We start from the raw sequence: 26,845 nt of genomic DNA on the forward strand, positions 1-26,845 counted from the left end.
GCTCTACTTTGTCAACAAATTAACAAATATCCATTAAGGACCACAAGCAATCTTGCTTGAAAGCAGCACTGGCTGTTGGGTCAACAACTTGTAGCAGAGAAAAGTAATACATTTCAGCTAACAGCGCCTTCCCCTCGCTACAGGCCCGGTTTAATTTTTGAAGCTGTGGAGCTGTCATTTGGGTAACCAAGTGAGTTTTGCAGCCTGGAGTTGAAGCTGGAATTTGCTCGTGGGGTGGGCTTCCCTGTCTGTCCACGGGTCCCACCCTGGTGACCTTTTTAGCCATTCAGACAGAGATAAAGCAATGTCTTCCTTTTTCTAGGAACAGCCCTAGAACCAGCCATGCTTCAGACAGTTGGATGTGTTCTGCTCGCTAATGAAAACCTGGTTTATATTTCAACGTGACTGTGTCCTGGCAAATAAAGTACCTTAAAATATGAATTTTAAGTGTTCTGTCCCTGAAAATTATTGCTGGTTCATGAGAAATACATCCTTCCTTTTTGTTTTTTTATTTTGTTTTTATTTGTTTAAATCTCCCTGATGTTTTTTTTTTTTTTTTTATCCCAGTAAGTTGCCAGACTAGCCCAGGCCAGTGAGACACAGTCCTGGCTACCTTCTGCTTCTGTGGAAATAATCTAGATTGAGCAGGTAGGTGATCCCTGGCTTGGCCAGCTGAGACCCTGCACTTGAGGCTCCATCCCCGCGGCTGTCACTGCTCCATTCTGGAAGTCCCGAAACCCTGGCACAACCCAGCTGTCCTGGTCTGTTTCTTTGATGCAGTGAAAAAAAACACTGACCAAGACCAAGTTGGAGAGGGACTTACTTCAGCTCACAACTCCCAGGTCACAGTATAAAGGAGGGGATGTCATGGCAGGAACGGAAGCAGAGACCATGGAAGAATGCTCTTAACTGACTTGCTCCCATGGCTGGCTCAGCCTGCTTTCTTAGATAACCCAGGATACCTGCCCAAGGGTACCACTGCCCACAGTAATCTGGGCCCTCCCACATCAATCATTAATCAAGAAAACGTACCACACATGTCCACAGGTCGGTCTGATGGAGGCAATTCCTTATTTAAGGTTCCCTCAACCCAGGTGATCCTAGCTTGTATCGAGTTAACAAAAGCCAACCAGCTCACCAACCATTAAGGGCACAAGCAGGAGTCAGAAGCCCTCTGCCACCGCTGCCCACATGAAACCGAGCGACTCACTGTGCCTCACTTGTCTCTGTTTCCTCATCAACAAAATGGGTGAAATAGTGCCTACTAGAGGAGCCCAAAAAAAATATCTAGTTTCTTCGTGTGCCCTCCCTCAGGGTTGGAGAACTTTGCCATGCTGCATAGACCAACTGACTCCCAATCTGCTAGAGACTGACGAAAAGCAGAGACGACCCTGTCCAGAGCCTGTGTGCTCCCTCGACAAGCCCCCTTCCCAGGCACAGATACCAGTACAGGCAGTCTCCGCAGCCATCAGCTAGAAGCTGACAAGTTTGCTGATGGCTGGGATTCGAGTCTGGATTATAAGAATAAAGGACAGGGTTGGGGGTAGCCAGACAACTGGAACCTCGACTTGTTTACCTCTTCCAGAGTATAGACAATACTTCCAGTGGGCTGCCCCCCAACACACACACACATACACACATACACACACACACACACATACACACATACACACACACACACACACACACACACACACGAGGTGTGCAGTTGCCACTGATGTTATATCTTGGACAAAGAAGCACAAAGACCCCTGAAGGGCAATAGCCTCTGTCCATCAAGCTACATCCCTGAGCTATCTGTCCATACCCTATTCAATTAACCTTAGGAGCCAGGAACAATATCCATGCACCCTGTTCCTCCCCGCATCCATGCACCATCCCTCTGCTCCTTGCTCTGAACACATGCATGCATACATCCTGTGCCTCACCAGATCTCCTTCCATAGGTCCAGGAGCCAGCCTTCAACTCCTCCTATGGGGTATTTGTTTCTGGGAGGTTTCCCCTTGCAGTATCCCGAGGGTGACTAGCTTCAGCATCATTTGCGCAGCTACAGTGATGCATAGAAGCGTATAGGAGTTTCGTCCCCAGGCTGTCCAAAACACTCTTGCCTTGAAGAGAGATGGGTGAGGTGATCTGACCTCAAGTGCATCAAAGGTCAGGCAAGGCTGTGACTTCGTCTACATCAAACTTTTTCTCCCTTGCCTATTGCTGACCTTCTCCATCACTGGTGTCCCCTAGAAACACCCTTCCTGTGGATCACATCCATACCCCATGGTATATCAGGGTCTGTTTATTGGGCAGCTTGACCTAAGACAACACTAGTTTGTCTCTCTGATGAGACAGAGAGCTGTTCAACCATGCGCGGCTTCTGTGTGTGTATGAACATACACAAGCATGTGGAAAGGGGTGTGAGAATAGGCACACTTGTGTGTAAGGACGTGAGTGGGTAGGTGTGTTGCTTGAGAGTGAGTTTAAGCATATTTTGGGGTGAAAGCATACTTTGCCTAGATATGCTTTTGTGTCCAGATATGCTTATGTGTCCAGATATGCTTATGTTTCTGTCTATAAATACAAGTGTGATTGAAGGAACCATGCTAATGTGTGTCTAAGGAAGCGGTAGATGTGTGCACGCACATGGAGATGCCTTTGTCTTGTTAGCCTACTGGGGGTTAAAGGCAGAAGCAACGAGAAACATCTGAACATCTTAACCACAGCCTTCTGGCCATTGGAGGTGCTGGGCCACAGCAAAATGGCATTCACTGTTAACACCGCCCTTATTCTCAGTCAAGCAAATACCAGACCCATTTCCATCAAAAGTTCATGGGCTGTGAATAAAAGCCTCAAGGAAAAAGACGTGACTAGGTAAAGGAAATGCCTGAGCTCAGAGTTTCCTCTCCCACAGAAGGATGGTCACCAGCATAGGAGATGCGCATGCTCTGTTTGACTTTCCCAAATGCTGTGGGTATCGGGAAGGAAGAACCACCACCATTCCCCACAGGGAGCCAGGGAAACAGTCTTCTACTTAATTTTATAAACTTCAGCAAGTCGCTTCTCTTCTCTGTGCCTCAGCACCCTCATCTAAAAGTGAGAATGACAGGTAGCCGTAGTATGCCTACGACATCCATTTGCCGTGGCTGTCCCAACCAAACATCATAAAGGGAGTGACTTAAACAACCAAACTTATCATCTAACGGTGGAAGGGGTTAGACGCCTGAGATCGAGGTGTTAGCAGGGCTGGATCCCTCTGGGGACTGTGAAGGAGGGAGGTGCTCCAGGTTCTCCTGGGATGATGGTGGCTTCCCTCTCCAGTGGAGCAGCAACGGCATCCTAAGGACTTCACTGTAGCCGGATGGCCTCTCTAAAGACCCTGCTTCCCGACAAGACTGCATTCTGAGGTACTAAGGGCTTGGAGTACAAATCAGCTCCCAGAATTATCTGTGGAGTCAAAGGACTTGGTTTCTGTAAAGTTCTTAGTTGAGTGTCTGGCACATAGTGCACACTCTTCCATGATGATAATGACAATTAATTACACAGGCTTCCTAACTTTTGTGCCCTGTGCTAATGAAATGTAACGCAGAAAATGGTTGTGAAGCAAACTATAAGGAGCTTTACAGGACACAAAAGGTGCAAGGAAAGATAAAATTCAGCCAAAAGTGTTTACTTGAGGTTTGTTGGGAAGCCAATTCCCACCAGTTTACGGAGCATTGGAGCCTACTTTGTGCAAAGCAAAAACTGATTGTATCACAAAATGACCTGGCTTTTAAACGGTTTTGTAACAAATGTTGGTTCCATCACGTCTGCAAGAGACACTTGCATGGTTTCCTCCCTGGAGCCCACAACAACAAACAAAACCAACCCCAATAGAAAAACCACTAGGGAAGGAGAAGATGGGTCTTGTCTCAAGGAATCTCCTGTTTCTCTATCTCCTGGGTCCTGCATCACAGGACCCAGGAGAAAGGAGAGATCTGCTCTCGAAGGCTCAGGGGAGTTCCCAGGACAAATACTATAATTGTTCATATCTGTCTCAGTTAGGGTTTCTGTTGCTGTGAAGAGACACCATGACCACAGCAACTCTTATCTGAGACACTGGACAATATCCTGAGCATAGGAAATCTCAAAATCCACCCCTACAGTGACACATTTCCTCCAACAAGGCCATACCCACTTTAACAAAGCCACACCTCCTAATAGTGCCACTCCCTATGAGATTATGAAGGCCAGTTACATTTAAACTACCACAGTATCCCATAGACCCATCAGAAAGCCCGGTGGACTGGCCTGCTGGCCGGAAAGAAATGGAAATGACTGCCTCGGGGAACCCTGAGGCAGTTCAGTGGAACGCAGAGGATAAGTTTGCAGAATGACCGTTGGAATACTGGATCCCGACAGAGACCCTGGCACTGAATTCCGAGTGCTTTCTCCCCAGTTCTGCTTCTTGGCTCTGAACAGCACTTCCGGATTCAAGTTCAACTTGGCAACTATGAATGTGAACCCAACAGGCCAGGCCCAAGGGTCATCCTCAAGGGTTGGTTGAGCATAAATGCAGTTGTTTACTATAATATGGTCATTTTATTAACATAAATAGACTTTTAGGTCATGAGTAAATATTATAGTAGTATTTAGCAGTGAGTAACAAATTTTAAGTAGCATTCAAACAAATTCTACGTTCGTTATTCAGTAACAAGAGCATGGGAGAAAGATGAGCTAGGGTTGGTTTAGCAATCTAAGGATGCTACAGAGAAAGATTTCTTAAGCTTTCTCCACTTGCCACTCCTTTTTAACAAATAATTTTTATAGTTTATTTATTAAGCATGTGTGTGTATATGTGTGCATATGTGCTCTCATAAAGGTTCTTTTCTTTTACCGTGTAGACCCTAGGGTTTGAACTCAGATTATCTGTGTTGGCAGCAAGTGCCTTTACCTACTAAGCCCACCAAACAATTTTTTACACAGCCCCAGAAATATAGTTACATAAAAGAAGTATGTAAATCAAACTTTACTGACAATCAAGCATAAATGAATTTATTTTACAGTTCTTTGTTACACGTGTAAATTTACCATTCATTAAAGACAGACAAACCTGCGTGCTAATGAGATGGACTTGCCTGTTTGTCTAACACAGTCCAAAGCAGGGATAAGTTAGTTTGAGATTTACAGGCTAAGGAACGATCATAGGAATAAGATCAAAAATCTTCACTTTCTATGATTGAGCCACTCTGTTTCCACAAGAGCAGGATGCCGTGCTCACAGTAAAACACTGCAGTTAGCAGCACATGAGCTCTCAAGCCTGAGCGGAGGGGTTCCTGAAGGAATTCACTGGCACTGTGGCTGGATGCTCATGCAGCACAAAGTGCACGCGTTGTGTGTTCAGACCAAAGCTGCAGCGAACTCACGTGATGCCGCATGAGTGGGGCTGCCAGAAACACCTCAGAGTAATTTTTGGCTAATTTTCAAATTTTTGTATTAATATTTGATGTCTGCACATTTGGAAGCCTTTGATGGCTGCCAATGTTTACAAGGCCCCAGATTTAAGAACCTCTCCTGGGGAACAAAGACTTTTCTGTAATTCCGTGCTCTGATCCTGAACTTGGCCCTTGTTTCTGGCTGGTCTTATGCCAACTTGACACACAAACTGAGTTACCTGAGAGGAGGAAACCTCGACTGAGAAATGCCTCCTTGAGACTGGGCTATAGGACAACCCGTAGGACATTTTCTTTTTTTTTTTCTTTTTTTTTTTTTTTACTCAAGCAGTCTTTAATGAAAACTGTATGAGACACCCCTACTCCTGCATCTTCTCAATTGTTTTTTCCTTGTATTTGCCCTTCTCCTTTCCTACTTGTCGAGACTTGGCTTTCCTTTCCAGAATCTTCTTTCGGTCTTTGTCCAGCTTTAGCCTGGTGATCACCACCTTGCTGGGGTGGATACCCAAATACCCACGTGGACAGTAGTGCCATTAGCCTTTTCTCGCTGCACCCGTTCAATGTAGATGACGTATTTCTTCCTGTACACTTGGACCACTTTGCCAATCTGCTGGCCTTTGTAGTGTCCCCGGACAACCTGAACTTCGTCATCCTTTCGAATGGGCATCGAGTGAAAATTGTACTTCTGTCTCAGCTCTTTGGAAAGGGGGGAAGACATGATCTTCCTCCGAATGTGAGAAGGCGCATTGAAATGCCGTTTGCAGTTCTTGCTCGGGTCAGAAGTCACAAAGGGATTGAACTTCATTTTGGCGGCTGCGATCCAGCCCGTAGGACATTTTCTTATGTAGTGATTGGTGGAGGAGAATCCAGCCATTGTGGGTGGGGCCACCCCTGGTCTTGTGGCCCTGGGTTCTATAAGAAAGCAGGCTGTGCAGTCCATGAGAGCCAGCCAGTAAGCAGAACCCCTCCACAGCCTCTGCATCAGAACCCTGCCTATTTAAGTCCCTGTCCTGACTCTCTTCAGTGAGGAACAGTAGCTAAACAAACCCTTTTCTCCCCGAGTATCTTTGGTCGTGGTGTTTTGTTGCAGCAATAGAAACCCCAAGACAGCCCTCATGCTCACGGTATTATATCTGTAAGATGACTGGCCCTTGACACCAGATGCTCCTTCTGTTCTCCCATTCTGAGGTGCCCGTGTTTCCAGGAATGACACCTCTAGACTGCCGCATCTACTGTCTGTCTCTCAGTTCTTCCCTCACCTGCTGAACTGCCTAAATTAAACTCCTGTTGCCATAACTAAAGGGGTTCCCCACTCCCCAAACAAGCAAATGCCCAACACAGTAACAAACCCCTATCTTAGGATGCTGTGTCTTAAAAACATATACCTCAGAAGGACACAAAGGGAATTTTTGTGTAAGTTTTTAACGCAAAGGAAATTTTTGTTTGTTTGTTTGTTTTTGTTTTGTTTTGTTTTGTTTTCGAGACAGGGTTTCTCTGCAGCTTTTTTAGAGCCTGTCCTGGAACTAGCTCTTGTAGACCAGGCTGGCCTCGAACTCACAGAGATCCGCCTGCCTCTGCCTCCCGAGTGCTGGGATGAAAGGCGTGCGCCACCACCGCCCGGCCACAAAGGAAATTTTTAAAAAATAATGTTGAAAATGCAGTATGGCCATCATATGGCAACGGCAGCCTCCCCAACAGGTGAGAAGGTGGAAGGCAGCTCCTGTTCATCTCTCATTGCCCTGGGCACCCTGTATAGGCAGTGCCCCAAGAAAGGGACATCCTGTATTTTTACTTATTCATAGGTCATCCAAAGTTGCTTCTATTACTTGTAGACTATCTATCTCTGTCTAGGGTTGCCAAAAGTTGCCAAGTGGAATGTGAAGAAATAACAACAGCCTAAAAGGAAGGCCAGCCTAAACCTTGAAGAGCTACGGCCACTGCTTTAATTGTTCCAAGAACACAGGAGAAAGGACTTTTAAGGAGGCTTCCTGTCCAGAGGCAAGTTTGGACATCAAAATTGGGGTATGCACAGAGACAAGTATGGATATCAAAGTTGGGGTACAGAAAGCCCATCCTCTAAAGAAACAGGGCAAGGCAGTACTTGCAGCGGCCTTGCTGCAATATGCTTCAGAAGGGAGCCACGCTTTTTGATAAGTGGCCCTATTTCTCAAATACTCTGATCTGGGTTCTTATGTCCCCCAAAATTTATAGGTTGAAATCTTAACTCCCAAGGGGATGGCAGGAGGATTCGGGACCTTTGGAGAGGTGACCAGGTCATAAGAAGGAGACCCCGTGAGTAGGATTAGTGTCCTTTTAGTGAAGGACCAAGGAAGCTCCTTCACCTCTTCTGCTATGAGGGGATGCAGGGATAAAACACTCTCTCTGGTCAAGAACTTGTCCTCATTATATACCAACAATAATGCCTGTGCTCTAAACTTGGGTCCCCTACCTTCAAGAACCATGAGAAATACATTTCTGTTGTTTATAAACCACCCAAGCTTATGGAGTTTTGCTCTGTCTGCCCAAATGAGTTAAGATGTCATAGCAATCTTTTCTCTTTTTTCTCTGCAATTTAAGAAGGCAGAAAAATAAATAAATAATAAGGTTTTTATTGCTGTGAAGAGACACCATGACCATAGCAACTCTTACAAAGGAAAACATTTAATTGAGGTGACAAACTACAGTTTCAGAGATTCAGTCCATTATCATCATGTCAGGGAGCATGGTGGCAAGACGGCAGACATGATGCTGGAGAGGGAGCTCAGAGTCCTACATCTTGCAGACAACAGGAAGTCAACTGAGACACTGGGTGGTATCCTGAGCATTGGAAACCTCAAAGCAAACCTCAAACACACTGACACACTTCCTTCAACAAAGCCACACCTCCTAATAGTACCACTCCCTATGAGATTATGGAAGCGAATTACATTCAAACTACCATATTCCACTCCCTGGTCCTCATAAGCTTGTAATGATATCATAATTAAAAATTCATTTAACTCAACTTCAAAAGTCCCCATAGTCGATCACAGTCTCAACAATGTTTTAAAGTCCAAAGTTTATGCAATCTTTAACTATAAACCCCTAAAAAAATCAGAATAAAAAAGCAGATCACACACTTCCAACATATAATGTCACAGAATATATTACCATTCCAAAATGTAGGAAAGGAAGCATAGTGAGAAAATACTGAACCAAAACAAGACCAATAGCCAGCTGGGCAAACTCCAAACTCTATCTCCATGTCTGATGTCAAAACACTCTTCAGATCTCCAACTCCTTCCAGCTTTGTTGACTGCAACACAGCTCTCTCTCTTGGACTGGTTCCACTCCCTGTTAGCAGTTCTCCTTGGCAGGTATCCCATGACTCTGTCATCTCTAACATCTTGGGTCCTCCAAGGTAATCCAGGCTTCAACTTTATAGCTTCAGGCAATAGCCTCTCTGCTGGGCCTCCATTCAGGGACACCCCTGACACCTGCCTGGCCTCAGAGGCTTTCTTTAGACACAGAGGCAAATTCCATACCAGTTTCTTCTATCCTTAACTCTAAAGCCAGGACCACATGGCTGAAATTACCAAGTTCTGCTGCTTACTGGGACTGGAACATGGCCCCCTTATTCAATTACATCTTCACCAGCTTCCTGTCCTTTACTGCCTAGGTTTGGCTGTCCTGGAACTTGCTCTGCAGCCCTGGCTGGCCTCAAACTCAGAGATCTACCAGCCTCTGCCTTCCCAGTGTTGGGATGAAAGGTGTGCCCCACCACACCCAGCTCTAAGCTTTTCTTAATTCCTTTTCACAATTTGGAAACTTAGCTAGGTGTCTGTTGTCAAGCATGACCCACCAGGATCCACAGGTGGAAAGAGAGAGACAACTCTCACAAACTGTCGCCCTGAATGTCCACATCTGCAGCATGGCACATGTATGACCATGTATAGATATAGATATAGATGTAGATGTATATGTAGATATAGATATAGATAACAAAAATATAAAAATAATTAAATAAAAAGTCAATTTTGACCTCTGGTGGGTTCAAATGGTGTCCTCTTCCACAGACATAAAGTGAAACCACTTATATCAAAAAGTCCTCAGTTCAGAAGGTGAAAGGAGGGTTTGGGGTCCTCAGTGACAAAACAGAATTTATCTTAAGAAAAAATAAGGCAGCCAGGTGGTAGTGTTGCATGTCTTTAATCCCAGCACCCAGGAGGGAGAGGCAGGCAGATCTCTGTGAGTTCAAGGCCAGCCTAGTCTACAAAATGAATTCCAGGACAGCCAGAGATACACAGAGAAACTCTGTCTTGAAAGAAGAAGAAGAAGAAGAAGAAGAAGAAGAAGAAGAAGAAGAAGAAGAAGAAGAAGAGGAAGAGGAAGAGGAAGAGGAAGAGGAAGAGGAAGAAGAAGAAGAAGAAGAAGAAGAAGAAGAAGAAGAAGAAGAAGAAAAGGAGGAGGAGAAGGAGGAGGAAGAGGAGGAGGAGGAGGAGGAGGAGGAGAAGGAAGAGGAAGAAAAGAAAGCAAAAACCTTTCTATGAGAGGTTTTTTAAGCATTTAACCTGAGTTAAACTTTGATATAAAGAATTTATGTAACAGAAAGTCCCATGGTATCCAACTAATAGGCATAATTTTATGTTTTATGGATCAATTAAAATAAATTTCAAAAGTATTAAGATGTTCTGAAAAGTCTTCCTAAGAGTCACACAACTTGTAAAAATTTCTAACTCATAGTACCAGAACAGAAAAGTATAAGGAGGCTTCAAAAAGTGTCCATAGAAGCTTGAAATGTCATCTCAAAAAATGAAATAAACTCAGGTTCCATACTTAGAGAGAACCGAGCTAGACAGGAAGGAAGTGGCTTTTCCAGTGTGTAAAGATCTGTTCTGGAGATTTCAGTGATTAGACATGAAGGAATGCTTCTCTTTTGTGTCCAGGAAAGACACAACCAGTTCTGTTCATTATAAAATCTCCCTTGTACCATCGAGGCAGGGGTGTGGGCTCTGCAGGAAAGTTTTGTATGGGAGGACAACCCAAAGCTTCCCAAACCATAAAATGCAATAGCAACCAATGTTCCAGCAGATCTCAAAGTCAAGAACGAGTTAATTTTGTTTGCTACAAAGGAACCATGGACAGCCCAGACAGGGCAGTCTATCTAAACCACAGGTATTGTATCAAGAGAAGCTGACCTTGTCGCGGTTTTGATTTTCAGAGCTGTGTAAAAGCAAGCTGACGTCTCTTTCAGCTTCCCACAGCCCAGGAAGTATAGCTGATAGCGCCTATGATCCATCGTGGGTACCCAAACTGGGAGCATTTTCCTTAGAAGGAGACCTAGCACTGGTAAGTTCACCTAAGAAGTAACAGTCGACCGGCACATGCCTGCATAACCAACGCCTGCGTGGGGATGGAGGAAACACCCAGCTGAACAGAGCTCTGACTTAGACAAAGTAGAGAAGACACGGAGGACGGCAGCACACAGTCCCCTGTTGCTCTCCCACCCCTGCCGGACTAAGAATGATGGACAGGAGGACTACCTTTCACCAATTAATTCCAGAGGATAATTTGTAGCCTGGGCCCTTCCTTGACGATCCTGAGCTTTTAACAAACCATGACACCACTTTAATTTCTCCTTTGCCCCCATACTTTATTAAAACCTAGAGTAGGTTCCATCAAATATCCCTTCAAGGAAAAACAGGGAGAGGGGAAGAAGTGGAGCGACATTTGTCTCAGCGCAATATGAAAGATTAGAGTTTGCTGGATAAAGAGGGGGAGGAGCGGCATGAATTCTTGTGGAACACACACAGCGACACACACACACACACACACTCACACACACACGCGCGCACACAATTTCTCTTTTGCAATGACCTCCTTATGCCCCATCCATCAGCCTGGGGTTGGCTTATTCTAACTAGCAGATTCCTTTATTCTGTATAACAGGCCCATCAGACACAATCTGCATGCCAATTATTGGCACAGACCCCTTGATACCAAAAAATGGAAATTAGCTGTCAAGAAAAGCCTTCAGCCGGCCAGTCTCTTCCTGCTCCCTATTTCCAGCTCATACACACCCTCGTTCTGCCGAGCGCCGGCTCTCACCAGGGAGTCCCCAATGGAAAAAGTCATCTAAAATACAAACATATTTTATTGTTATTAGTATTAGTTGCTGACTTTCCCAGTACAATGTGGAATTCACCAGTGGGCAAAAGCTGCTTAGGGCGGAACTGGGTGAGAGAGGTTGATTTCTGATAATTGCATTTCTGTGGGAACAGATCAAGGCGTCCCATGAAAGGACACTCAAAGAAAATGTGAGGATGAGGGCCAAAGAAAACAGACGAGGAATGGGATTCCGTAGCTGGGAGAACAATCCCAACTTTCACACTCAAGAAGGGGCCGAGGCAGAGTTGAAGGGACAGAGGTGAGACAAGCTCAGGAGTGAGCCGGCCTGCATCCTAATTGCCTCTCTTGAAAAGCCAGGCTGCGGCCAGCTGGAGGGCCCCCAGCAGGCAGAGAACACAGCAAGTGTGCTGCCTGCAAGATCTCTCCCCCTGCTGCTTGCAGGGACTGGGAAAGAGTTCCTCTTCTCTTTTTGCCAAAATGAGCCACAGATGGAAGGAGTTCGTTTTCCACCATCAAAGAGGAAAGTCCCAGTTGGATCTCTCTGTAGGACAAAGGAGTCGGTGTTGATCACCAGAAAGATTCCAGGCAAGGCCTTCAGTCAGGGGCATATCGTCCCTGTCAGTGTAGTTCTAATTCTTTAAAAGTTGTTTTTAGGGGCTGGAGAGATGGCTCAATGGTTAAGAGACCTGCTGCTCTTCCAGAGGTCCTGAGTTCAATTCCCAGCAACCACATGGTGGCTCACAACCATCTGTAATGAGATCTGGCGCCCTCTTCTGGCATTCAGGCATACATGGGGACAGAATGTTGTATATATAATAAACAAATAATTTTTTAAAAAAAGTTGTTTTTAGTAAGGAGGGTTGATGATGTCATTCGGGTAGAGCACTGGCCCAGCATGTGTGAGGCCCTAAGTTCAATCCCCAGCACTGAAAAAAAAAGAAAAAGTAAAAGGTGTAAGGAACAACTTTCTAATTGTTTACTATTATTTCAATTGTTTTCATTATGACATAATTCAAGACTTGCTCAAAATCTGTCTTCCTTCATTAGTAAGTAGAAAGCAGTCTTATGGGTAGGGGGAGACATTTTTTTCTTCCCATGCATTCTGAAAGTTAAAATTGCCAGACAAGCAAATCTGACATTATTAGATGTGCCTTGTTCAGAATATGGTACAGAAACAGCTTCGTTGATCCAGTGTCTACAGTGAGTGTTGCTACAGGGCTGGCACAGCAAAGTTAGACACAAACAATGAATGAAATGAATGCTTATGCCACCATGAGAGGCTTTGTGAGCGAGACTCATGTCTCTGCCTTGAGGAACACACGGGGACCAAGTCTACCTGGCAGTCCTCATTCTCATTGTTTTTCCTTGTGGGACTGGGTCTCACTACACAGCCCTGGATGGTCTCAGGCTTACTCTGTACAACAGCCTGGCTTTGGACTCACAGAAATCTGCCAGCCTCTGCCTCCTGAGCGCTGAGAGTAAAGGTGTGCGCCACCAGACCCCACTTTGTCCTTCTTGTTTTGAAGAGTTATCACAGGTTTCCTTGACTTTCCATGTGTTTCGTTGATTGGGGTTTTGGTTTGGTTTCTGTTGTTTTGCTTTGTGTTTTTGTCAGGGTCAATGAGAAGGCTTACCAGGTAAAGGTGACTCCCACCAAAACTGATGATGACCTGAGTTTCGTCTCCTGGGCCCTACAAGATGGAGAGAGAACCAATTCCCGTAAATTATCCTCTGAGGTCCACACATATCGTACATACACACACAGAGATAGGCATACAAGTAAATAAATAATGTAATATTTTAATTTAAAGGTAGAAATGCTGACCACTTTTTGGACAGGTCAGCTATGGAAGATGAGGAAAATTCTATAAGCTGAGGGATCATCAGTCCAGATCAAGAGAAAGAATGTCAGAGTCTATGAAGTACGAAATTAGAGGTAAAAACCTCCTGGACCCACAGCCATACTACATGATCACCAATCTTAAAGCTAAGCAGGATGAAGCTGGGTTAATATTTGGATGGGAGAACCACCCTGGCCATGTCAGGAGACAAGCATAGCTCAGATTCTAAGGTATCTGTCTGGGTTAGATGTTGACCCAAATGCATGACTCCCCTGAACAGGCCAGAGGCTTGAGATAAGAAGCAGAGAAGAGCAACAGTGGAGACACTGGGCAGGATGTCTTTAGCAGGATGCTTACTAGACTAAGCACAATAAGCTGCTAAGAGAGTGTGGTAGAAAGGCTGAGCTGCCAAGGATGCTGGGAAATCCGGAACTGAGAATAAAATGGAGATGACAGACAGTAGCCCAGAGTTGGGGCCAGAGAAGAGGCTCCAGTAACATCACAACAGCATGATTATACATAGGGGGGAGAGAACACCCAGGCTACAGACATAACACTGCTGCTCCACTGGGTGTGGGAATGAAGAAGAGGAAGTTGTGATCAGGTGGAGAGGTCAGACACAAACATGTCACATCACCATCACATCGTTTACTGCCACATAACTCTGCAGATGACACTTCAGGCTGTTCTGAGTGTTCTTTTGGCTTGTGTACCCTAGTGAGCCTCTGGCCACGAGGAAGGGACAGGCAAGGTGGCATTCCAATGGCCTCACCCTGGTTTCTCATCACTATTTAGCCCTATAAGAGAGAGAAGTGTAGATGGAAGTTTCTGTCCTGCCCAGTCCCGCAGCCGTTCAGTCCCAAATAAACACACAGAAGCTTATATCAATTATAAACTGTTTGGCCTATTAGCTCAGGCTTATTATTAACTAGCTCTTACAATTTAAATTAACCCATAAACCTTGTCTATGTTTAACCATGTGACTTGGTACCTTTTATCAGTGAGGCATTCTCATCTTGCATCCTCTGTGTCTGGCTGGTGACTGCATCTCTGCCTTTCCTCTCCCCAGAATTCTCTTAGTCTGGTTGCTCCACCTACACTTCCTGCCTGGCTACTGGCTACAACATTTTATTAAACCAATACAAGTGACAAATCTTTACAGTGTACAAAAGCATTAACCCACAGCAGGGAAGGGTGGTTTTATAAAAAAATATTTTGACTGGCTTACCCCAAGCATGTATCTCTGCTTGCAATTCATGTATCTACCCAGGCTTGTCAATGGACACCAGCACAACCTATCCAGGCTTGTCAATGGACACCAGCACAAAGTACTCTTCTCCCCTAAAGAAACCAAATATGTCACTGAAATTATATTAGGTCTCACAGGTGACATTAGTACAGCCAGACTACTGAGTAGCAGGTTCCAATTTGCATGTTAGGTTCTGTTGTGTTAAACAGAAAGCATCCCTTTGTCATGCCAATTAGGTAGGTGAGAAGTTCCCTGCCACAAGGCTGGCACTAGACCTTGTGAGAGCCCAAGGGCCACTTATCTACTTGAGTAGGCAAATTCTTTGCTAGCTGGCTCTGAAGGAAAATGCATCTTACATAAGGTGCGGCTCTGCAGATAAGTCTGTTGTTAATGTACTTCAGACTGCCTTTGCCACGGCTCTTGTCACGGCTACATGCAATGTACATCTGTTTTAGCGGTGTGTGTTGTACTTGTGGCAAAAAAAAAATGTAAAAGAAAAAGAGACCTCAGGATGTCAATTGTTATTTACAGCAGGTGCAAAAGAAAGGAAACCCATACCACATATTTCCCCTGTGTTTAAAACTTTTAAAGCATCCAGACGGCAGCATTCTAACGTGGAGGGGTTTAGAATGGAGTTTTCCGTAACTGAGCGTGACTCTGTGGTACCTCTAGGGTGCTATACCTGAGCTCAATGAACTAGCTAAGTACGTGGGTTAGGGTTCTCTCTATCACCACTGTTTAAATGTGTAAGGGTGACCCTCCCCACTCAAAAGAAGAAGAGGGGGAGAAAGAGCTGGGGTGGGAGGGATTTGGTTGTGAGCTCTATCTGCTGAAGCAATGGAAAAGTGAAGCTGATGTTCTTATCTCCTCTGGTCCATATTTTCTTTAATATCCTGGAACCAATCCAATGTTGAGAAGCTAAGGTGGACCAACCTAGTATTTGCTCCACTAGAAGTCTACCTATTACAGGGGAAACCCCAAATCACACTGTTAGGGAAACAACAATCCCATCCCTCTTCTGGGCATTTCTTTTTTTTTTTTTTTTTTTTTTTTGGTTTTTCGAGACAGGCTTTCTCTGTGGCTTTGGAGCCTGTCCTGGAGCTAGCTCTTGTAGACCAGGCTGGCCTCGAACTCATAGAGATCTGCCTGCCTCTGCCTCCCAAGTGCTGGGATTAAAGGTGTGCGCCACCACTGCCCGGCTCTTCTGGGCATTTCTACGTCTCTGGGAAACTCACAGGAAATTGTCTTGGTGGTTTTGAGTCATCATCTCCCCGTTTTGAGGGGCCCAGGAACACCAAGACTTGAATCAAGATAACAGACAGCAATGAATGCATCCAGGGCAGCCAGGGCAGCCCGGTCAGTCTAAGCTAAAGATGCTGGGAGAAAAGAGAAAGCACTGTCACGGTCTGTGTCTGTTTCCAGATGTGACAGTTTTAAGACCAAGGGGTCGGGCATAACCCAGCTAGTCCAATGGTTTGCCTAGCGTGCAAAAGGCCATGGGTTTCATGCTCAGTACTACATAAAATATGACATGGAGGCTCACCTCTGTAAAGCCAAAATTTGGGAGTTGGATGCAAGAAGATAATGCACTCTCGGTCATTCTTTGATAGGTAGCAAGTTGGAGACCAGTCTGAGTTACCTGAGTCTCTGTCTCTGTCTCTCTGTCTCTGTCTCTGTCTCTCTCTCTCTCTCTCTCTCTCTCTCTCTCTCTCTCACACACACACACACACACACACACACACACACACACACACACACACACTGTGTTGTGTGAGATTTCTCCTGGGGAAACATACACAATATTTATTCACTCCAGACAGGAAACAGATAGCAGGCTAAAATAATGATTCTAGCAAAGCCCAATTTGGTGGACCAGTGAGTTTATTGGGTTTCCTTATAGGAGTGTAGGTAAGGAGTTACTTAGAAAGGCAAGGAAAGCCGGGTGGTGGTGGCACAAGCCTTTAATCCCAGCACTTGGGAGGCCTGGTCTACAGAGCGAGTTCCAGGACAGGCTCCAAAGCTACAGAGAAACCCTGTCTAAAATGGAGGAGGAGGAGGAGGAGGAGGAGGAGGAGGAGGAAGAGGAGGAGGAGGAGGAGGAGGAGGAGGAGGAGGAGGAGGAGGAGGAGGAGGAGGAGGAGGAGGAGGAGGAGGAGGAGGAGGAGGAGGAGGAGGAAGGAAGGGAGAACTCCAAGGCAGTGGCACCCTAGCGTGGGCAGCAGCTCACAAAGGCAATCTGCAAAGCTTGCAGGCACCCTCCCTTCCTCCCTGAAGCCAGTTTCTCTGGCTACTGTTTCCTGCGGTTACAACCTTGAACTGGGGCCTTGTGGATATTATTTTCTGAGTTCTCTGACTCTTGTAAATTTTGCCAGCTTTCTAAGTCTTTTGAGTCTCATTCCTCTCTCCAGGAGGGAATGTTTTTATTAGGAGGAAATAGCTAGTGACAGACACAAACTGATGGTGTATTTTAGCGTAACAGGAATTTTTAAAAGCATAGCTTTGCAGCTCAAACGGAGTGGAGAATAGAAGAATTTGGACACAACTTTTTTTAAAGAGTTGAAAGATGCCTGGAGTCTGTAAGTTCGGGTGATAACCCCTCTGCAGCCCCTGGAGGGCGCAGCCTTCTTCACCCAGCCTGGTTTTGGGGGAGGAGTGACATTGAGCACACACAGAGGATCCAGCCCTCCCATCCAGGCCTGGTCTGGGCTGTACACCCGTCTCCCCCAACTGGGTCCCCTCTCTGCAGTGACATCTCTACGGCCCACGCAGGACTCAGCATGCTCTGAAAGCATTGCTTGACCGCGTTTCCTTCCCGTAATAAACTCATACATCAAAGCTGGAGAACCTGGGCCTGCCTAGGAGCGACTGAGGTTGGCGTTTGAATATCATTAGCAGGGCCCAGGGCCCTCGCGCTCCTCCTCGACTTCATATGCAAACTCCTGGGCTCCCTAGAGTACTTCATGAAAAAAGTGCTCTGCAACGCGGACATTTGTTATTTTGCAGGAGAGGACGCAGGGTGTCCGCAGAGACCCAACCAAATCAACCTCCGCCCTGATCCAACAACAACTAAGACCTCTATTGGCACCTAGTGGTGGCTTCTGGAATGACAGCCGACTCTGGCTCACCCTCCAAAGGCACTTTGGAAAAAGCAAAATATAGCAAATCCAGGTCACTTACAAATATCCAAAAAGAGGTCAAGGAGAAGAAAAAAATTTATTTTCACTACCTCTTTATCTATCAATGAACCATAACATCGTGATTAAATATTTTATCTTGGCAAAAGAAAGGAGAGTTGAAGTTTTAATTATCTCTGAACAAAACTTGGTCACAAAGAAAAGGAAATAGAGAAACAGAATCAAGAGACAAATGAGACCCAATTTTACAACGCACATGCTCCCCTCCTACACATATATTAATGTGTGATCTTTGAAAGTCAAGCATAGTGACACATATCTGTAATCCCAGCACTTGAAAGGCTGAGGCAGAAGGACTACCATGAGTACCAGTCGAGGCTACAGAGAAAGCATCAGTCTGGGCTATAGTCTGTCTCAAAGACAAAAAAAAAGTCAATGCAGACCAGACATGGTGGTACACACCTGTGATCCCAGCACTTGGAGAAACTGAGGAAGCAGGATGATCACTCCAAAGACGAAGAGGAAAGAGAGAGAATGAGAGAAAAACAAAGAGAGCTGAGAAGGGAGAAGAGTGGAGAAGGAGAAAGAGGGGGAGAGAGGAGAGGAGAGGAGAGGAGAGGAGAGGAGAGGAGAGGAGAGGAGAGGAGAGGAGAGGAGAGGAGGCAGGGGAGGGGAGGGAAGAGAGGAGCTGGGGGGGGGGGAAGAGAAGGGAAGGGAATGGAACAGAACGGAATGGAACGGAAGAAGAAAGAGGAGAAAAAGACAGAGACAGAGAATATCATTGCAGCGCTTCCTGAGATAGCAAAGCTTGGCATTCTGGGTAAATGCAGATATATCTACACAGAGACACATGTGTTTCAAGCAATAAGACTCAGGTATATGTGTTATTTCATGACTCAGCTTTTCATCGGTTTACCTGGTGGGTTTGGTTCTTCATTCTTGGGGGGGGGGGTACATGCATGTGTGTGCACATGTTTATGTATGTGCCTATTCATGTCATTCCTCAGGAGCTATCCACCTCTTTATTTAGACAGGATCCCTTGCTGGGATCCCTTGGAGTTTACCAGCAGACTATGCTGGCTGGCCAGTGGGCTCCCCAGGGCTCCACCTGTCTCCACTTCCCCAATGCTGGGATTAAAAGTATGCACTACCCCACCAGGCTTTTATTGTTGAGGTTTAACGTGGGCTCTGTAAGTCAAACTCAGATCTTCATGCTTGCTGATGGAGTATCTCCCCAGATCTCTTCTCATCATTTTAGTACAAAAACTATGAGTTTGTGGGAGGTGGGCAGAGAGGAGGAAGGGGAGGGGAGGAGATGAGACAAGATGACCTGAGTTTGGGGGTTGTTGCAGAAAGGCTTCATGTGTCCTCAAATCTTGGTCTTAACCAGGTAACTACAGTCATTTCTCAGGCATTACTAAGTTAGACAAGCAAGGCTAATGGACCAGAGCCCAGTTCTCACAGTCTTCCAGCAGAGTAGGCGAGCCCATTTCAGAATGGTACGGTTTTCTAGGTGATAGGAGGACTCTGCTTGTGTGCTTATCAGAAATCCACCTCTTCCTGTCTGGGGTGACCTCTGGGGTGGCCTTGGAATGATCGTCCTGCTTCCTCAGTTTCTCCATGTGCTGGGATCACAGGTGTGTACCACCATGTCTGGCCTACATTGACTTTTTTTTTTTTCATTGAGACAGACTATAGCCCAGACTGATGCTTTCTCTGAAGCCTTGTCTGGTATTCATGGCAGTCCTCCTGCCTCAGCCTTCCAATTGTTGGGATTACAGATGTGTGTCACTATGCTTGGCTTTCAAAGATCACACATTCATGTATGTGTAGGAGGGGAGCATTGTAATGGTCTGTCCTGTCCCTTTAAGAGAGCCCACTCCCTCCCTCTCCCATTCTCCCCCCCCACCCCACCCCCCACCCCTGCAAGCTGGTCTTCAGCTTCCAGCCTGAGTCCCTTCATTTCCCTCCTCCCTCCCTCCCCCTCCCTCCCTCCCTCCCTCCCTCCCTCCCTCCCTCCCTCCCTCTCTCTCTCTCTCTCTCTCTCTCTCTCTCTCTCTCTCTCTCTCTCTCTCCCTCTCTCCCTCTCTGCTCTTCCCCAGGCTTCCTGCCTGGGACCCGGCTGCCTTAGTGGCCTACCATAGTCTTGGGACCCACTGCCCACTGCCTGTTGCTGCTCAGGAACCTGTGGTGTGGTCTCATGGCCCCACTGCCCACTGCCGCCACTTAGGGACCTGCAGCATTTCACTTAGACCATTGCACTCTTTCCATGACACTTGATGTAGGGAAGACTGGCTCAGTAGCCTGAAAAACCTCAGTGCCCTGGGTCTATCTGTTCCCTGTTGTAGTAAAATACCTAAGAGTCTAGATAAAAAAGTCTTGGGTGCAAATAGTGAGGTCACACTGCCAGTCTGTCCAACAGGCTCACAAGGCCCTGAAAGAAGGGTGCAGATCACCAGTTTTTATTCTCTCCTGTGATTACATTGTCAGCCCAGCCTGCTTAGCTGGCCAATCCAAGCCTGAAGCCCTGAGGGTCAAAGTAAAAGGAGTGGGGTTTTACAGATGGCTCAGTGGTTAAGACACTGGTTGTTCTTCCACAAGATCCAGGTACAGTTCATGGTGAACCTGGGGCCCTGTGACCCACAAGCATCTGTAATATCTCATGATGGCACATGACTATGTGCAGCTACAGTTTCAGGGAATCTGATGCTATCTGGACTCCTCAGGGAGCATGCATACATGTGGTACACAGACATATATGCAGGCAAAACACCCATACACATAAAATAAAATGAAACTAATTCAAAATTAAAGAAGCAAGAAGGTGGCCTGGGTACTGTCTCCGGAACTGTGTTAATTGACAGAAGGTCGTTTCGCTATGACTGAAAGCAGAACAGCTAGCCCATCTACAAAAGTTTTAGTCAGCTGAGATTATTGAGTAGTAGCCACCCTCCAGTTACTGTACACATTATCTCATTTAATTCTGCCATTCCGATATGGGAGATATGGTCAGTTCCATTTTTCAGATGAACAATTAAAGTCTGGGGTGACTTTCCCAAGACCATAAAACCATCAAATAGCTCAACCAGAACTCAGACCCAGGGAGCCTAAGCCCGGAAGTAGCACTGGTGCCTCTGCTCTACTGACTCTGGTGTTATGACTCTCCAGTGTTTTGAGCTGCTGCTCCACCCTAAGGGTGTGCACATGATCTGGGCAAGATAAGATGTGTTGCATGGAGGCTGCTTGTTGGTCCCCAGCTGCTCAGCCCCAAAACAATCACACAGAAACTATATTATTTAAATCACTGCTTGTCCCATTAGCTCTAGCTTCTTATTGGCTAACTCTTACATATTAATTTAATCCATCTCCATTAATCTGTGTATCGCCGCGTGGCTGTGGCTTACTGGCTCAAGTTCCAGCATCTGTCTCCCGCCAGGCTACATGGCCTGACTCCACCTCCTTTCTCCCAGCATTCTATTTAGTTTTCCCCACCTACCTAAGTTCTTCCCTATCAACAGGCCAAAGCAGTTTCTTTATTCACCAATGGTATTCACAGCATACACAGGGGAATCCCAAATCAAAGATGAGCCTGTGTCTCACCTGGGCCACAGCCTACAGGAGCAGTAGGGTATGGAGCAAGGCCTGAATCATGTAAGGAAAAAGAGATCTCCACGGGTAGAATCAGAGCAGGAGCACCCTTCGAGGTAACTTGTTCAATCCCTTTTGTCCCCTAGAGCAGAACCAAGTACAAGCAATGGGGCAGTGATGTGTTCACAGTCATAGAGCAAAGAACCAGTTACCCCAGACCTCAGCATCTTCCTCTAAACAGGAGCAGACACTTCCCTGCCCAGCCCAGAGCTTTGTTCTCCCTGGTTCTTTTCCTTGTCATTTGCTTCTGCTACTTTCTTTCTCTTTAGGGTAGGTTACAACAGTCACCATCTCTGAGTGCACTCTGTGAGTCTGGACTGTCCATTTCAGCTTTTCTCCAGGTGACTCTGGCTACTCTATCCTTAACTTCCTTGCTCTGCTTCTTTTCTTCCTGTACCTATTTTTGGGAGAAGTAAGCCACCACCCTCCACTGCACCCACCACTGACATGGCCCTAACAATCATTTCTGCCCCAGGACCCTTCCCTCTACTACCTTGTGAGTCTAGAACCTCCAAACCAACACATTCCCCAATCAAGTTCATCATCCCTGTCTCCAGGACCCAGCCTCCATCTCCTTCATTGACTAGTACTTCAACCACAGGCAGGACCAAACACACACTATGCAGAGTCTCTTGAGCATAGAGTGGGGAGGAGGGGGATGTCATTACAAGCACATGACAAGCTCTTTCATTTCTCTTATGACATCTTTCTGGGTTTCTCACCTTTAAGAAAAGACATTCCAAATTGGGGGGGGGGGGGCAAAGAAAATTATCAGTACAAATTTTCTTATTCATCATTATATTGTATGATGTGGGATGCCCCTCTGTATGCTGTAAATATGTTTTATTATCATTGGTTAATAAAGAAGTTGCTTTGGCCTATGGCAGGGCAGAATATAGCTAGACGGGAAAGCCAAACTGAATACAGGGAGAAAGTAGGTGGAGTCAAGGGAGACACCAGCAGCCCCTGGGGAAGCAAGACATGAAGTAGCAAGCCACAAGCCTCGTAGTAATATATAAACTAATAGAAATGGGTTATTTTAAATTGTAAAAGCTACTTAATAATAAGCCTGAGTTAATAGGCCAAATAGTTTGTAATTGATATTAAGCCTCTGGGTGGTTATTTTAAAAGCGGCTATAGGACCTCCAGTTATAATTGTGTAATATTATTTTAAATGTAAGCATTAAAACATTTAGATGGTATACAAACACACTTTAGTGTGTGTGTGTATGTGTATGTGTGTTTGTGTTTGCGTATGCACACACCATAACACATTTGTGTAGATCAGCAGACAACTTTTGGGAGTTGGTTGTCTCCTGCCATGTAGTGTCCAAGTATTGAACTCAGGTCCTAGGGCTTGGTAATATGCAGCTTGACCCACTGGGCCTTTCTGCTAACCCCTAATCATACAGTGCTTTTGTCAAGATTTATCACAAAGGGAACTGATCAGAAGGATTCACAGCATACAGAGGGGAATCCCACATCACCTTACCTGATAGGAATGGTCTAAAAAAGTCAAACCAGCATTTTCCTGTCACATGGTCTACCACCTCCAACCCACAAAATGTGGGTGATCCCCACAGTCCCATAAACCTGCTTATAGAGTGTACTTGATACCTGAGTACAAGACACAGACACGTCTTTGTAATACAAGCCAGAAGTGGGGCCAGTCACAGCCATGCCGTACTCTCGCTGGGCCGGGTTGAGACGGTGAGCTGCAGGGAGCCTGTGTGCACCCAAGGGTGGGGAAGGGGAATCCATCTGGACATGGGAATTAGACGACAGGGGAGAAGGCAGCTGAGAACTCAACGAGGACTCACACAGTGGAATGAAAGCAAGTTGGGTCTTCAGGATCAGGCATACGCTCCATTGTGCCACCGTACCTCACTTGGAACACATAGATTCAAAGGTGAAATTACTAGAGATTTCAGAACAGTAACCACAGAGCATCAAGCTCCAGCTAGAAGGAAGGCTCTCTGAATTCAGCCACATTGGCCAAATGCTTTGGAAACTGGTCCTGACCAGATCTACCCACACTTCCTATGTGCCCCTGGCCTGATGGTGGAAGTCATAAGAATTCTCTCATTCCCTCAGGCCACATCTCTGTCCTATCTGCATTCTAGAAAAGCCCTGCTGCTGTGATTTTACCTGACCCTGTCAGCCCAGTTCATCATTCCCAGGCTTCTGTCTGCCTCTTGTCTGGTTTGGGGGAGCCCCAAGAGAGAGCAACAGCACCACTCAGGGTTTGAGGTGAGGTAACTGCAGACATTCTCCCTAAAACGACTTTCACCTGAACCCAAAAGGGTCTCAATGGACCCTGGAGGAAAAACCTCGGCAATTCCACCCTCCCTGTGGACCTGGTCCCATTGCTTCAGTCGCAACCCTAAGCTCTGCACTGAGCTACTTACTGACCCTAGGATGTGCACCCCACTCAGCACCGACTCAAACAGATTCTCTTTTGACAGAATCTAAACCGGGGATCCAGACGCTGTTTCCTGGAGTGAAGACCGTCACAAAGCTCAGGACCTAGGGTGAGCTAAGGTCAGTAAGAGCCTCAGGAGTTGTGGAGAAAGAACAAAAAACCAACCCATTCAGAGAGAAGATGAAGCGGCCACGGCAATCAGAGGCCACACAGACAGAGGGAGGAACAATGCTGGGCTGGCTCCCAAAGACAAGGGTGACCCAGCAAGGCCATCCAGGGCCTGTTCAGACCTGAGGCTTAAATAGGTGGGCACCAGCTTAGGAAAGAATCCTAACTCTGATTGCAAAATTGGGACCAGAAGTGAGCATTTAGTTTGCACACTGAAAGTGAATCTTACTAGTACACGCTACTTGGTTAACTGCACATGTCAGAGACCCAGAAGCCCTGTGTGGTTTCGGCCACTGCTTGTGCTGGCTTTGTAGTCATTATCTATCTTTAGAGGTCACAGGAAGGCAATTAGTCCTTCCCCTAGCAGAGGTGATCAAAAGTCACCTTCTTACTGATGGTTCAGAAGCGTTGCCACTATTTTCATAGTGACCGATATTATGTGCACATTTAGGACTGCTGGTGAGTTTTTAATAAAATCTCTCTTATTGCTTTATTTGTATATTTATCCAGTTGTGTGTGCGAGTGTGGGGAGGAGTGTGTGCACGTGTCTGTTCAGAGTCTTCCTGGCTCACTCCCCACTGTATTTATCGAGGCAGAGTCTCTCAGTTGAACCCAAAGCTCACACATGCAGCTAGTTTAGCTAGCCTGCTAGCTGGTTCCTCTGTCCCTGCCTTCTGAGGAATGGAAACACAGGCAGGCCACCACACCCACTTAGCACTTACATGAGCTCTGGAGATCCAAACTTCAGTCCCTACAACTGTGTAGCGGCTACTACTGAGCCATCCACTGAGCCATCTCCCAACCAGGTTCAGAAAAAAAATCCAAGTTTCCAAGTTCTCAGAGCACTTCACAGTGTGTGTGTGTGTGTGTGTGTGTGTGTGTGTGTGGTGTGTACCATGACTAAAGGTGAACACTTACTTTTGAAGTTGATGGCACTCACTCACTGACAAGTTTGTCACCTTCAGGGCTTATTACAAGATTTGCACTATTTCTTTGAAAGTGACTTCTTCTGAATCAATGTTGTGAAAATGAGATACAGATTCCAATCAAGTTTATTTTTCAACAGCACTTTTGCTATGAACTCAACAGCTGTGTGCAGAAAGATATAAAGAAGTCTTTCCACAAGCCAGAAGCCAGGGCCATCAAATCTCGGCGCCCACGCATTGGTTTTATGGCCCTGATAGAAGATTCCAATGCACCAAGGACCAAACCAAGGGCCTCACATACACCCACAAACAACCACTGAGCTCCAGCACATACATCTATCACAAAGTCACAACTTACAGTTAGTCCACTTGTGTCCCTCGTGAGTGACCAGGCTTCCTCCGTTCTGTTCTGTCTATAGTTGAAGGGTGACAGAGCATGACACCAACATGGTCAACAGCTCCTTGCCTCTTCTCCTCAGCAGCTTGACACAGTCTCTGTGTATGTCCCATCTTAGGCCCGCGACTGCCAAGTCTACTGAACCGTGACAGACACATCATCTCAACCCCGGCTGGCAGGACCCCTTTCCAATCTCCCTGCTTCCTTTGGATTTGACTACTTCATGTGAGCCTCCATGATTTCCTGGCCTGTTGGTTCAACATGCTCACTTTTATTTTTAAGCTTTTAGCTCAGGGTAGGATCTGCAGGAGTGTTTGTTGGTTTCACAAGTGGGAAAGAATACAAGTGACCAAAAGGCAGGACCAACAAGGCTACTGGACATTTCAGTAGACACAGAGACAAAAATATGTTTGGTGTCTGATTGTAGGATGAAAGCTGTTTGCTTGGTTGTTTCGAGTTGTTTGGTCTTGGGTTTGGGATTTTTGAGACAGGGTCTCATTGTAGCTCAGGTTGACCTGATCCAGGTCCTAGGGCTACAGGTGTGAGCCACCACACCCACAAAAAATATGCATTTTTAATTTACTATTTTGTTCTCTTCAAAGTATGAGTTCATATTGATGTTTCCTATCCAGTTCCAACAACACATGTTCCTACTCAAATTCCTGATTCTCTAATTGGAGTTTTTCTTACAACAACACAATTAGATTCCCTACAAGTAAACCTAATTTCTTATCCCCATCATCTGGAAAGAAAGTAGTTCCAAAAGAAAGTTGCAACCTTGTCTAATAAACCCTCCAATTATCAAGTAAAGATTAATTTCCTAATGCTTTCATTGGGGTTGCTTTAACCCCACTCCGCTATGGATCTGGAAAAGTCTCTTTGCTCTAGGGTCATTCTTAGTCTCTCATTGTTTGGCTCCATGAATCTGCCTAATATGGAAAGTTGACTCACCTGCTTTGTTTTCAGTTTAAGGACCCTGACATCAAAACAACTGGCCTGCCAAAGGTCTTAGAAAGGGGAAGGTCTAACACAAATGTACCTGCATGCAATCACACACAGGGTGGGGTAGGAGAGAAGGAAAAGAAAGAGGAGGAGGAAGAGTGGTGTGGGAGAATTGTCTATAATCTGTCAATCATGTTTTAAATAAAACGCTGATTGGCCAAGCAGAAAGTATAGGTGGAAAAACCAGACAGGAAGTAGAAATGATGTAATGAGAACAGGAAAACTCTGGGAAGGAGGAAGGTGATTCCTCCTACTCCTGCTCAGATCACCGAAGCAGCAAAATGTGATCTGCACCACTGAAAAAGGTACTGAGCCACATGGCTAACATAGATCAGAAAAATGGGTTAATCGAGATGTGAGAGTTAGCCAGTGAGAAGCTAGAGCTAATGGGCCAATCAGCTTTGTAACTTATAGGGATCTCTGTATTATTTCTTTGGGTATTGCTGATTGTGGGGTACTGGGTAGGACAGAAACCCCAACAAGCAGGCCTGGCTTCCTTCATGTTACAGAAGAGGAGAAAAAGAAGAAAG

The 26,845-nt window shown here is 45.8% G+C and overlaps 1 pseudogene; it reads right to left on the reverse strand.

The window, feature by feature from the left end:
- Positions 1–5,779: 5,779 nt before the first annotated feature.
- On the reverse strand, positions 5,780–6,239 carry LOC119810284 (annotated as a pseudogene).
- Positions 6,240–26,845: the final 20,606 nt, after the last annotated feature.

This window comes from Arvicola amphibius, chromosome 3 (assembly GCF_903992535.2).
Source record: "Arvicola amphibius chromosome 3, mArvAmp1.2, whole genome shotgun sequence".
NCBI classification, from domain to species: Eukaryota; Metazoa; Chordata; class Mammalia; order Rodentia; family Cricetidae; genus Arvicola; species Arvicola amphibius.